Source organism: Lagenorhynchus albirostris, chromosome 20, assembly GCF_949774975.1.
Source record: "Lagenorhynchus albirostris chromosome 20, mLagAlb1.1, whole genome shotgun sequence".
NCBI classification, from domain to species: domain Eukaryota; kingdom Metazoa; phylum Chordata; class Mammalia; order Artiodactyla; family Delphinidae; genus Lagenorhynchus; species Lagenorhynchus albirostris.
In genome coordinates, this window is record NC_083114.1 from 53,388,548 (window position 1) to 53,401,542 (window position 12,995).

A 12,995-nucleotide genomic window follows, 5' to 3' on the forward strand; every position below is an offset into this window, starting at 1 on the left:
TAGGAGCCAGTTGCTGAGCCCCCAGGGCTGCTGAAATCTTAACAAATAACAGTAGGGTCGATGACAGTGTTTTTCACTGGAATATGGTAAAGAGGAATCATTATCTACTGATTGCCTTGAACTTTCTCTTTGCTTTCAAACCATTGATTCCTAGGGAGTGCTTCCTTCTATGTGTCCATGAGTAAGTCACATGCAGATGTAACAGCAGGGCGAGTAGCAGCAGGGATCTACTTTTCTGTGCTTCAGCTCTTCAGTTTAAATGTGGTATGAAAAGAAATTTTGTCACAAAGTTAAAACCTGTTATAGCTTTGTATATGAACGTAGGAAATTATTTTAATTCCATTGTTTCATTAAAAAAGATCCTAGGGCTTCCCTGGTGGCGCAGTGGTTGAGAGTCCGCCTGCCGATGCAGGGGACACGGGTTCGTGCCCCGGTCCGGGAAGATCCCACATGCCGCGGAGCGGCTGGGCCCGTGAGCCATGGCCGCTGAGCCTTCGCGTCAGGAGCCTGTGCTCCGCAACGGGAGAGGCCACAACAGTGAAAGGCCCGTGTACCGCAAAAAAAAAAAAAAAAAAAAAAAGATCCTCGTATTGATTGTAGTTAGCAGGACTCCTGAGCAATGCCAGGAAGTGTAGGTGGTTTAAAGTAAGATGAGGTGGTGGGGGCTTCCCTGGTGGCACAGTGGTTGGGAGTCTGCCTGCCGATGCAGGGGACACGGGTTCGTGCCCCAGTCCGGGAAGATCCCACATGCCGCGGAGCAGCTGGGCCCGTGAGCCATGGCCGCGGAGCAGCTGGGCCCGTGAGCCATGGCCGCTGAGCCTGCGTGTCCGGAGGCTGTGCTCCGCAACGGGAGAGGCCACAACAGTGAGAGGCCCGCGTACCGCAAAAAAAAAAAAAAAAAAAAAGATGAGGTGGTGGGAAAAGTTCTATTGCCCTTGAAGTCAGAGGACCTGGTATGCCTATTGCTTATGTCTGCCCTTGGCCATTTAGTTGCTGGTTCTAGACTAATCGTTTACCATCTCGGGACTTTCCTTTTCTCATTTACAAACATCACGATTGTAATGAGAATTAAATGAGGTAACCTGGGAAGTTTCTTGGTAAGAAAGTGATCTAAGCAAAGGCATCTGGCTTGACATGGCTTGATATGGCTTAAATCCTGTAGGAAAAACCTACCGAGGGGCTTCCTTGGTGGCTAGGTGGTTAGGAATCCGCCTGCCAATGCAGGGGACACGGGTTTGAGCCCTGGTCCCGGAAGATCCCACATGCCGCGGAGCAACAAAGCCCGTGCGCTACAACTACTGAGTCTGCGCTCTAGGGCCCGCGAGCCATAACTACTGAGCCCGCACGCCTAGAGCCCGTGCTCCGCAACAAGGGAAGCCACCGCCTGCGCACCGCAACAAAGAGTAGCCCCCGCTCACCATAACTAGAGAAAGCCCAGGCGCAGCAATGAAGACCAAAAAAAAAAAACCTACCAGGGGAAGGGTAATGTGCACAGGCCAATAATTTTGTGACACTTCTGCCAGAGATTCCAGAATTTACTGGAGAAGATCAACAGTTGCTGATAACGCTCAAAAAACTAATGTAGTCTTAAAGGACATAAGCAGAGGAAGCCTGGGGCACTATCACCTCTAATTTGTAGGGCAGGGGCTAGGCCGAAGGTAAACTGTAATTGAGGAGCAAGGCATGTTCCACTTAGAGCTGCTTTAGTCGTAACATAATCTGATGTTCAGCAGTAGTTCTGCCAGATGGACTTCAATGCACAAAACGAGTACCCTTCGCTCCCTCCCCCCAGGCTGTGAATCATTGAACTGGCACCCAGCCATCCAGCTGAAGATACAGGGATTCAGACAAGTGAAAACATGGGAATCTTAGAAAAAGCCATTGAGTTTGCTTTTGGAGTGTGGTTAGAACGTGTGTTCAAGGGAAGAAGCAACATGAGTCCTATGAAAGTTTTGTAACATAAAGGGAGGGGTCCCTAGCACTTGAGGGAGAGCCTTTGGAAGACTCACAGGAAGAAACGACAGTGAAAAACTGACAACGTGCTCTCAGTCCAAGGCATTTAGGAAGGATTGGGGCACTTTTTAGTTTTATATCCTGAATCATTTGAAGTTTTTGCATTGAGCATGCATTGATTTTACATTAAAAATTATCACTAGTAAAATAGGATTATGCTTTTCAAGTCACAAGAGAGAAAAGTACATCCTATATGGCACAAGTTAAAGAAATCAGCAAAAACGTAAGTAGCATAAATACAGAACCAAACATACTTAGGATGATTATGGATCAGTAAAGACCCCTATTAGAAGACAGTAATTCAAACTGGGTCAGCTAAAATCCAACTACAAGCTGTCTATCCTTTAAAAAATAAAAGGCAATTCCCTGGTGGTGCAGTGGTTAGGACTTGGTGCTTTCACTGCTGGGCTGGGTTCAGTCCCTGGTGGGGGAACTAAGATCCCACAAGCAGAGGCGTGGCCAAAGAAAAAGTTAAAGAAGGATACATTAGCTATATCAAGGGTTCCAACTCCTTACTCTAAAAACCGGCATTGAAGGAAAAAAAAATATGCATTTATCCTGCTTTAATTTAAACAATGGTATTTCAGGATAAACTAATAGACCTAGTTAATGAAAGAAAGTGCTTTACAAACTATGCGGAAAGAAAGCAACATTGGAAAAAGCACTATTTTGTAATCCCTAATGAAATACAGTTGACCCTTGAACAACACGAGTTTGAACTGCATGGGTCCATGTATATGTGGACTTCTTTCAATAAGTACATACTACAGAACTACACCATACAAGGTGGGTTGAATCCAAGCTTGGTTGAATCTGTGGGTGGGTAGGGGCCAACTGTAAGCTTAGATTACTTGACAGAGGAGGGTCAGCAACCCTAATCCGCAGGTTGTTCAAGGGTCAACTGTGGTTTATTCAGGCAAAGATCATTAATGGATGAGACCATAATATGAAAGTCTGATGAAGCACTTGACAGTGATCAGGCTGTCACCTCCTGATGCCAAGCCCATATTATGTACCTTCTGACATATTAACTACACAGCACCATTTGAAAGTATTTTTGCCAAAATGTTGAACCTGGATTTAAAAATCAAGGCATTAAAAGTAACTTCCAATTTAGAAGAAATATCTGGGATAGAAGAACAAGTTAAATGACACCACAAAGAAGATAACTCCAAAATGTGGGACATTTTACAGGAAATCTGACCTTTTGTTATTCAACATGTCAATGGCGTGGGGCAGGAGAGGAGGGAAGGTGGGGCAGCTTTAGATTAAAAAGCGACCCGGCATCCAAATCCTGTGTGTTTGGACCTTATTTGGATCCTGATTTGCACCAATCAACTGTAAAAAGATAATTAAGAGATGATTATTGAAGTATGTAGGGATAAAACGATGTGATGTCTGGGATTGCTTTAAAATACTTAAGAAAGGGCTTCCCTGGTGGCGCAGTGGTTAAGAATCTGCCTGCCAATGCAGGGGACATGGGTTCAAGCCCTGGTCCGGGAAGATCCCACATGCCGCGGAGCAACTAAGCCCGTGCGCCACGACTACTGAGCCTGCACTCTAGAGCCCACGAGCCACAAGGACTGAAGCCTGCGTGCCTAGAGCCTGTGCTCCACAAGAGAAGCCACCACAATGAGAAGCCTGAGTGCGCAACAAAGAGTAGCCCCCCGCTCACTGCAACTAGACAAAACCCGCGCGCAGCAACGAAGACCCAATGTGGCCATAAATAAATAAATGATTTAAAAAAAATACTTAAGAAAAAGAAAAAGATAAAAGGGATTAATAGAGTGAATGCAACAAAATCTTGATAACTGATGGATCTAGGTTGGTTCATTTACTATTCTCAGTTTCTGGGTATGTTTGAAATTTTTCATAAGAATTTTTAAAGCATGGGCAGAAATGTAGATTTATAATATTACTATCTAGCAAAGTAGAAATTGAGACAAAAACATGACATGGGCCAAACGCAGCTCTTAACTAATAAAGGAAACCATTCACATGAAAAAAATAATGATTGGAACCTTGATGTACTGAAAAAAATAACATTAAAACCATATAAAGCAAAAAAGTTGAAAAGAAATTTCTAGAAACATAACTTTTAAAGATTTTATCATACCTTTCTATTTTTGACATTTGCAAGACAAGTGAGACTAGAGCAAACTATAATAAAGACTCAATAGCTTATATACTAAATTCTATGTCATACTAACAGAATAACTGGAAACCGATAACATTAGACAACCAACAATTAATACGCACAGTATAAACTACAATAACACAAAACAATACAGAAATGCAGCCACTTGGAAACTGACACTCTCCTAAATCTTGGATCAATGAGAAATTAAATATGTAATTACAGAATGTTTGGAAGAAAAAATAATATGAACATTTCATATTAAAACAAAGCAAACTGATGGCATTAAATTGTGTCGTAGAAAAACATTTCATTACACAATACATTTTGATTACAGAGAAAAATCAGAAAATATAGATAAGAAAAATAGGAAATATTGAAAAAATTAATAAATTGGGTTATAAGTTAATACTCTCATATTAAGTATCATAAAAAGCTAAAGAATAGAGATTTCCCTGGTGGTCCAGTGGTTAAGACTTCACCTTCCAATGCAGGGGGTGTGGGTTCAATCCCTGGTCGGGGAGCTAAGATCCCACATGCCTTGGGGCCAAAAAACTAAAACATAAAACAGAAGCAATATTGTAACAAATTCAATAAAGACTTTAAAAAAAAAAGCTAAAGAATAATTAGATCAATGGAAAAGAACAGAATGTTCAGGAAAAGTCCATACTGTATTAGGATTAAGTACAGTTTACCCCTGTACAACCAGTGTTTGAATTGCAGCTCACTTTCACGCAGATTTTTTGAACTGTAAGCACTACAGGACTACATGATCTGGGTTGGCTGAAGCTGAAGCTCGGCGCCCCTAACACCCCCCCAACCCCACCTGCGTTATTCAAGGTATATGCATATAAGTATTTACTAAATAATTTAAGTAGCATTTTGAATCATTGAGGAAAGGCACTGATCTAAGTGTTTAAATATTTGTAAAACAGGAACAGATCCTTACTTGACACTTAAAAATAAATTCCAGTTACAGATGTAAATGTTAAAAAAAAAAACCCACAAGAAACAACAGGAAAAATTGTAGGTGAATATTTATATAAGCTTCAGGTGAGAGAATTTTTCAAATACCAAAGCAGAAACCAGAAACTACAATGAAAACAATGGATAGATTTGGGTGGGGCGGGGCGGGGAGTGGGGATCAGGCACTTGGGGATCCTGCAGGCATCTTCAACTTGAGATAATCAGCCCTGAACTCATCCCTTCCCCATCTGTCTTGGGGGGTGGCACCACTGTCCCCCAAAATCCTGGGCACCATCTTGGGCTCCTTGTCTCCCTCATCCCACAGCAGTTAGGAACCAGATCCACAGGTTCCATTTCCTGAACATCTGTTTTACTTCCCTCCTCTTGGTGTCCCTGCTATCGCCTCCATTCATGGTTTGCTTATTTCTTCCCTGAACCATACATCTTTCCCTAAGGGGTCTCTCTGCCTGCACCCTCACCTGCCTCTAATTCATTCTTTTTTTTTTTAATATTTATTGGAGTGTAGTTGATTTACAAGGTTGTCTCTAATTCATTCGTTTTTTTAAAAAAAAATTATTTATTTATTTATTTTTGGCTGCGTTGTGTCTTCATTGCTGCACGCGGGCTTTCTCTAGTGGCGAGCAGGGGCTACTCTTCCTTGCGGTGCGCGGGCTTCTCATTGCAGTGGCTTCTCTTGTTGCAGAGCATGGGGCGCGCAGGCTTCAGTAGTTGCATCACATGGGCTCGGTAGTTGTGGCTCACGGGCTCTAGAGTGCAGGCTCAGTAGTTGTGGTGCACAGGCTTAGTTGCTCCAGGGAATGTGGGATCTTCCTGGACCAGGGATCAAACCCGTGTCTCACTAGCATTGGCAGGCGGATTCTTAGCCACTGCGTCACCAGGAAAGTCCCTCTAATTCATTTTTTTTTTTTTTTTCTATTGCGGTACGTGGGCCTCTCACTGTTGTGGCCTCTCCCGTTGCGGAGCACAGGCTCCGGACGCGCAGGCTCAGCAGCCATGGCTCACGGGCCCAGCCGCTCCGCGGCATGTGGGATCCTCCCGGACCGGGGCACGAACCCGTGTCCCCTGCATCAGCCGGCGGACTCCCAACCACTGCGCCACCAGGGAAGCCCTCTAATTCATTCTTTACCACGCTGCCAAGGGGATCTTTCAAAATGCAAGTATAGTTATTTTGCTCCTCTGCTTAAAACCCTCTGCCCGCAAGATCAAATGTAAATTTCCTTACTCCAGGGTTCTCTCTTCGTACATTGTTCTCCTTCCTCCATTACGGCCATAGCAGATTGCTAACTGCCCCTCTCACGCGCCCCTTACCTTCAGACATTTGCGATTCCAGTTCGTCATCCTAGAAGCTTAGGAAAATCTAGAGGATTCTAGAAGATTCTCTGTTGAGTGCCAGTACTATACCTGAGTCATATTTATATTTCCCAGGGCTTAGCACTGTGCTTGGCATTTAGAAGAATCTTAATATGAATTCCTTATGAATGAAAGAGAAGAAATGTAAGATGAAATTTGAGCCTTCAGGGGTTCACATCTGGTAGGAGAGTATCACACAAAAACCTTGAATAATGGAGCAAGCTAGTATCATAGTAAATGGCGATGACCATGACTTACAGAGCACACACTACGTTCCAGGGACTGTTCTAATCACTGAGCATAAATACTCCTCACGATAACCCCATGAAGTAGGTAGTGTGTCACCCAAGATATTAAAGAAGTCCTCTGAAGGTGACGAGATTACCAATGGTACCTTTGCCGTTCTGTACCCAGAAGCCTTCTCTGACTACTCAACTAATAGTTTCCCATCACCCTCTTTATTTTGAAATCCTCCTGGTATTAGTTTACTGTCTTTTCTCTCACTTGAATGTTGGCTCCGTGGACGCAGGGCCTGGAGGATGGTTTTAGCGGTAGCCCCAGCTTTGCAGGCTAGGCCTGTGATGCCGCAGCCACGCGGCAGGGCTTGGGAGCCAGAGAGAGCTGGAAAGTACCATCCCTAAAACTTGGAGGCTGGCTTAGAGCAGAGAGAACAGGAAGAATTCTGGATGACTCTGGAGAAGGGAGAGGGGGATTCTGTACTTCTAGTTTGTTATTTCTTTCTACAAAAGTACAAGGAATGGTGGTTTTTAAACTTTTTTGAGTCAAGGACTTATGAAAACCTGATGAACAATACAGCCTCTCCCCGAGTAAATACAGCATCCCCGAAGGGCACACAGTGCGATAGTCAACTTGGATGCACACCCATAGCTCCTCAGGGCTTCAAGGTAAAAAAAAAAAAAAATCATCCCTGGTCAGAAAAGTACAGTTAAAACAAAAATTAAACATTTTACCAAAGGATAATTTTATATATATATACACACACACACACAGGAGAGTGTGAAAATCATAAATGTACATCTCCCCGATAATCCTTTTATTTATTTATTTATTTTTTATTGAAATGTAGTCGATTTTAAATGTTGTTAATTTCTGCTATACGGCAAAGTGATTCAGATATGCATATTATATATACATGTTATATATATATATATATACACACATTCTTTTTAATATTATTTTCCATTATGGTTTAATCACAGGATATTGAGTATTGTTCCCTATGTCATACAGTAGATAATGCCTTTTTATTTTATTTATTTTTTATTGAAGTATAGTTTATTTTATTTTATTTATTTATTTATTTTATTTATTTTTTATTGAAGTATAGTTGATTTTAAATGTGTTAATTTCTGCTGTACAGCAAAGTGATTCAGATATATATATTATATATACATAGACACATTCTTTTTAACACTTTTCCATTATGGTTTAATCACAGGATATTGAATATAGTTCCCAGTGCTATACAGTAGGACCTTGTTGTTTACCCACTAATCCCTTTTTAAATACTCCTGGGATCACCCGATGTGAGCGTGCCATCTTTTCCCCGCGGGACTTGGGTATACTCAAGAGATTGGCAGTTATCCCCACTGTCCAATGCGCGTGCTGTACACACGAGCTTCGTTGCACCCCTCCTGGCCCTAGCACAGGGCAGTGTGGTGGGTGCCGTCTCAAGGGAGACAGAGTCCACACCAGGACTGAGGGCATGGGGGTGGGCGGCGCCACACACCGCCTGCCCGTCTCCCGTGGAGGGTTTAGGGGCAGGGAGGGACGGGCTAAGGTGTTGCCTGATTTTAACTTTATAGCGGTGGACTCACACAGAACACGCTCGCTTCTTTTGCACAGAGATTTGTAGCTTGCAGAGCCCTTTCACCACGTTGTCTGTTTAGATGCCAACCCAAAGAGGCAACAAGAAGTGGGGAACCATTTTCCGTCATAACGGTTTACCTTTAAAAGTATAGTCAGGTTCGATCAAAAAGAAAGGGCAAATTAATTGCAACAGAGACATACACACACACCCGCACACACACAAATGGTCTTAAAAAGAGAAAATGTGCCTCATGAGTTTTTTACCTTAAAAAGGTAGAGATGCAAAAGCGACACGCAGTGGTTAAGCCACCTCACCCCAGATGGGACTCGAACCCACAATCCCTGGCTTAGGAGGCCAGTGCCTTATCCATTAGGCCACTGGGGCTTCCCGCAAGCGGCGCCGGATCACATGCCTCTTGAACTATGAGGTCTCATGGCTGCGTAATGACGTCAGCCCGGAAGTTTCCAGGTGCAAAGCCCGTTTGGACACGAGCCCGAACTACCAGGTCCAGGTGACGGAAGTAGCTGCTGTGAGAGGGTCCGAAGGGCTCTACGTGTCTAAAACAAGGGCAAGGACTGTGATTTGGTTGCGGTACAAGAGTGCTATCCTTTTTTCGGGACTAAAACCTTTCGACCACGAAGGGGCTCAAACTGTTAATCCGAAGTCAGACATTCTATTCATTAGGGCACGCGGCCTCCTCGCGAAGTAGGAGTCACCCGTAGACTTATTTGGTGACCCAAGGCCGCACCAGCGCTGACGCCAGACGCAGGGACCGCACTGTGGTTCTTCCTCCGCCACACCTGGGACACACCTTGTGGCCAAACGCACACGGTCGTTTCTTGCGCCAACGCCACCTTCAAGGGGGGGTGCACTTAACTATCGCATTGCGAGCTTGTGGGCGTCGTGACCGCGTGGCCTAACGGATAAGGCGTCTGACTTCGGATCAGAAGATTGAGGGTTCGAGTCCCTTCGTGGTCGGCTTAGTTTTGGACGAGGGGCTCCTGGCTTTGGTGGCTCAATAATCCTAACCCGCTTCGTTTGCGGTTTCACCAACCTCTTCGCGCGTCCTTCGGGCATCTTGACGCTCACCTTCCTGCCCCCCGGCACCGCGCAGTCGCCTCACCTTGAACCTTAACTTTTCTCGTAGCCCCGCGGGTGTGCCCTCCGGTTGTCCTGCAGGCTGCCCAGGGCCGGCCCTCGTTCTTCGGGTCCACTGTGCGGCGGGCGTCATGGCAGGCCCGAGTGAGGCCTGTGCGCGTGCGGATGCACGTTACCATGGACCACGTGGTGTACCCTTGTTATCGAGCCCCAGTGGCCTAATGGATAAGGCACTGGCCTCCTAAGCCAGGGATTGTGGGTTCGAGTCCCACCTGGGGTGGCGTCAGGGTTGTAGAGTTTCACCCCTAAGTAACTTTTGTGCTCGCATTGCGCGGGCCTCCGAGGCTGTAGCCTAGGGATCTAGGGACCCAGGGGCTCCCCACCCGCCTGGTCTCTGCTCGCCTTCTGCCGTGCAGCGTACCAGGGCCTCATTTGCAGCCAAGTAGTTGGCGTGTCCCAGCCTCGGGCTCAGTGTCCCGCACTCCCCCTTCGTGTCCTGGTGACGTTACACCCTTACTCTGGCCCTTTACCCTCGGCCTGTGAGCTGTCCCAAAGTTGGTGGCTTCCAGGGGCGCAGGGGTGTAGTCACTGGCTTTGGGATCTCTCCTTGGGGAACCGGTTGTTCGGTCTTCCACCCGCGGGCCCGAACGCAGTGTGTTTGGAGTCTTCCATGCGGTGGAACCACAGCGCAGGAATTCCAGAGTCCTTTACGGACGGAAGGAGCCAAAAAAGGTGCCCTTACCCCAGGTGGGACTCGAACCCACAATCCCTGGCTTAGGAGGCCAGTGCCTTATCCATTAGGCCACTGGGGCCTTCGCTTCATTCTCTCTGGCATCTCTCCCCCTAGTAGGCGGTCCGACCACGGGCCTTGCAAAGCACGACTTAAGGAGGGGCCGAGGCCGCGAGAGGGTAGGCTCTCAGGTGCTCACAGTCAACCGTTAGGAAGAAACCACGGTGGGAAGTGAACTCACCACCTTCTGCCACCCGCACCCGGAAGCACAGTGGGGCCTGGGAGGCCGGCGCTGAGGCTGCCGGACACCTGGACCATGGATGGCGGGTGAAGGCTGCCGTTTGTAGGCATTTCCAAATTTTACCACCATGGCCATTTTGTCCACCTCTACAGAACTGACAGAAAATCCAAGAATTTTAGGAAAAGGTAGTGTAGGAAGGGAAGGAGAACAAACTAGTATCAATCACAAATACTGAAACACAAAGTCAAAATCCCCCATCATGAAACGATGTACAACGGGGAGGAACAAATCCTTCCAGTCTTAATAGTAGAAATATATACGTACGCAAATATATAATATACAGGAAAGAAATGGATCTCCCAACTAGATACTTCACTCTAATATTTTGTTCCTTTAAACTGTTATACAAAAGGTAATACAAATACAGAAAAAGCACATTTTAAAATGTTACACACGTTTAAAATCCATTACTAAAATTCATGCGGATCTGAAAGATATAACAGGAGAAGCTTTAGCCAAGAGCAGTGTTCACTTCCTGTGGTGCCTGCGTTGAGACCTTTGCCTTCCAGGGACTTCGAGACATTCTTTTTTTTCTCTCACCCACGTATAGAGTCTGCACAAACCCTTAATACCAGCAAGAAAGAGGAATGTACTCCACCTGGCTCCAGTCTCCAGCCTTGAGAATGTCCTCCTTTCAGTTACTAATTGGTCTGTTTGCTGAGGTGTAACATCCATGCAGTAAGGTGTACAGATGTTAAGGTCATGGCTGGATGAGATACAGAACAGTTCCAGCGCCGCTGAAGGCTCTCTTATATCCCCTCCCCATCAGTCACCACTGCCTCCGAGTAAATACTTCCCTCTCGTTACCATAAAGCAGTAGTTTTGCCTGGTTTTGAACTTCATACAAATGGAATCATATTCTTTTATAGTCTGGCCTCTATCACTCATCATTGTGTCTGTGAGTTCACCCATGTTCATTCTTTTGCCCTCAACCTTTTTTTTTTTTTTTTTAATGACAGGTCCTGCCCTTGTTCTCCACTCTCTGTCCCCTGGCTTTTGTTTCTCTTTACCTCCTTCCCCTCCTCCGTATCTCGAATGCTTTTCCAGGTCCCTTCACATGCCACCAATGTCTTCTGAGGGCCTCACAGGTCCAGCACTAGGCTCGAGTTTAACCAGAGAGATGCCCTCTCTGGTTTCCCGCCACGATCATCTTGCCCTGCCTTGCCTCATCTTCAACTGCTCCTCCATTCCCAAGACTCTACTTGTCCCCTGTCCTGCATCTCCAGCTTTGACCTCACTCCCCAGCTCCAGCTCCATTCCCTCTCCTGGCTATCTCCACCTAAGCATTCCTCCTCAGGCCCCACAAAGTCAGCTCCTTGAAGGCAAAACCATACCCATCATCCAACCATCCTCCCAAGCCTGCTCCCTCGGTGACTTTCCTGGCTGAAAGCTCAGCACCCTTGTCACACACCAGCTCGCACTCCACCCAAGCCAATTTTCTGTCCCCATAACCCTTTTGCACCTGCTATTTTCTCTCCATGCCAGTAGCCACTGCCCTAGTTCCAGGATGGGTCCCTAACTGCTCACATGGGTCTGTCCATCAACCTGTGTCCACTTCCCCGCAGTCTTTTCTCATTCAGTCACAGTCAGATTAATCTTCCCCTGACAGCCTCTGTAGGGGTGGAGTCTAAATGTCTTAGCTGTCACATTTAAGGCCTTTCTAGGCCTGGCTCCCACTCAAGGTGGCAGGTGTGTCTTCCACAGCTCCTCACCCCCTGGCTTCCAGCCAAACTGGAACTGTTTAATCATGGCTAAACTGTTAATTATGGCTAACATTCCCTGGGTATAGGCTCAGTGCCACTAACCACTACCACCCTACGAGGTGGGCACTAACAACATCATCCCTAGTTTATAGATGGTGAAGCTAAGGTTCAGAGAGGCCGAGTAGTTTGCCCAAGGCTGCACAGCTGGGGGTGGTGGAAGTCAGCAGCTGATCCAGGGCAGCTGGCTTCACAGCCCGTTCTCTCAATACTATGGTTTACTGTCCTGGCCACAGACAGGGCCCTTGGCCATCACTGGAGCCTCCCGGTGACAAGCTCTTACCTTGCTCCCTTGGCCAGCCCCTCCCCTTCTTCCATCCCATCTCAAGCACATCAAGTACATCTTCACTGACCATCCAGCTGGAACTAGTTCCTTCCCAAAATCTATTTAGACCTTTCTTGTGTTATTTACCACGTTTTAGGTCATGTTACCCAGACGAATCCATTTTTCTTCTCAGCTTTTATCATCCTCTGATCAAATGGAAGTTCTCTGGAAGAAAGGACTTTTGTTTTGTTCATTGCTGATTCCCCAGGACCTGGCCCATTGCCCGGTATTCAATAAATATTTGTTGAATTAATGAACCAAAGAATGCTGCACTTCCTTGTATATGAGCCTCAGCTCCCTACTGGGCTCTGAGTCCCTTGAGGACAGGGACCCTATCTTCCACATCTTTTGTATTTCATAAGAGTCATTTATCGGGACTTCCCTGGTGGCACGGTGGTTAAGACTCTGCTTGCTAATGCAGGGGACACAGGTTTAAGCCCTGGTCCGGGAAGATCCCACATGC

General features: G+C 46.1%; 4 non-coding genes across 4 annotated transcripts; 2 read left to right on the forward strand and 2 right to left on the reverse strand.

Annotated features, from left to right (window-relative positions):
• Window positions 1–8,629: 8,629 nt before the first annotated feature.
• TRNAR-CCU (transfer RNA arginine (anticodon CCU)) lies at window positions 8,630–8,702 on the reverse strand. Its single transcript has one exon. It is a non-coding gene; the product is annotated as a tRNA-Arg (tRNA).
• A 521-nt stretch (window positions 8,703–9,223) lies between these two features.
• Window positions 9,224–9,296, forward strand: TRNAR-UCG (transfer RNA arginine (anticodon UCG)). The gene has a single exon. It is a non-coding gene; the product is annotated as a tRNA-Arg (tRNA).
• A 327-nt stretch (window positions 9,297–9,623) lies between these two features.
• TRNAR-CCU (transfer RNA arginine (anticodon CCU)) lies at window positions 9,624–9,696 on the forward strand. The gene has a single exon. It is a non-coding gene; the product is annotated as a tRNA-Arg (tRNA).
• A 459-nt stretch (window positions 9,697–10,155) lies between these two features.
• Window positions 10,156–10,228, reverse strand: TRNAR-CCU (transfer RNA arginine (anticodon CCU)). Its single transcript has one exon. It is a non-coding gene; the product is annotated as a tRNA-Arg (tRNA).
• Between the last annotated feature and the right edge of the window lie 2,767 nt (window positions 10,229–12,995).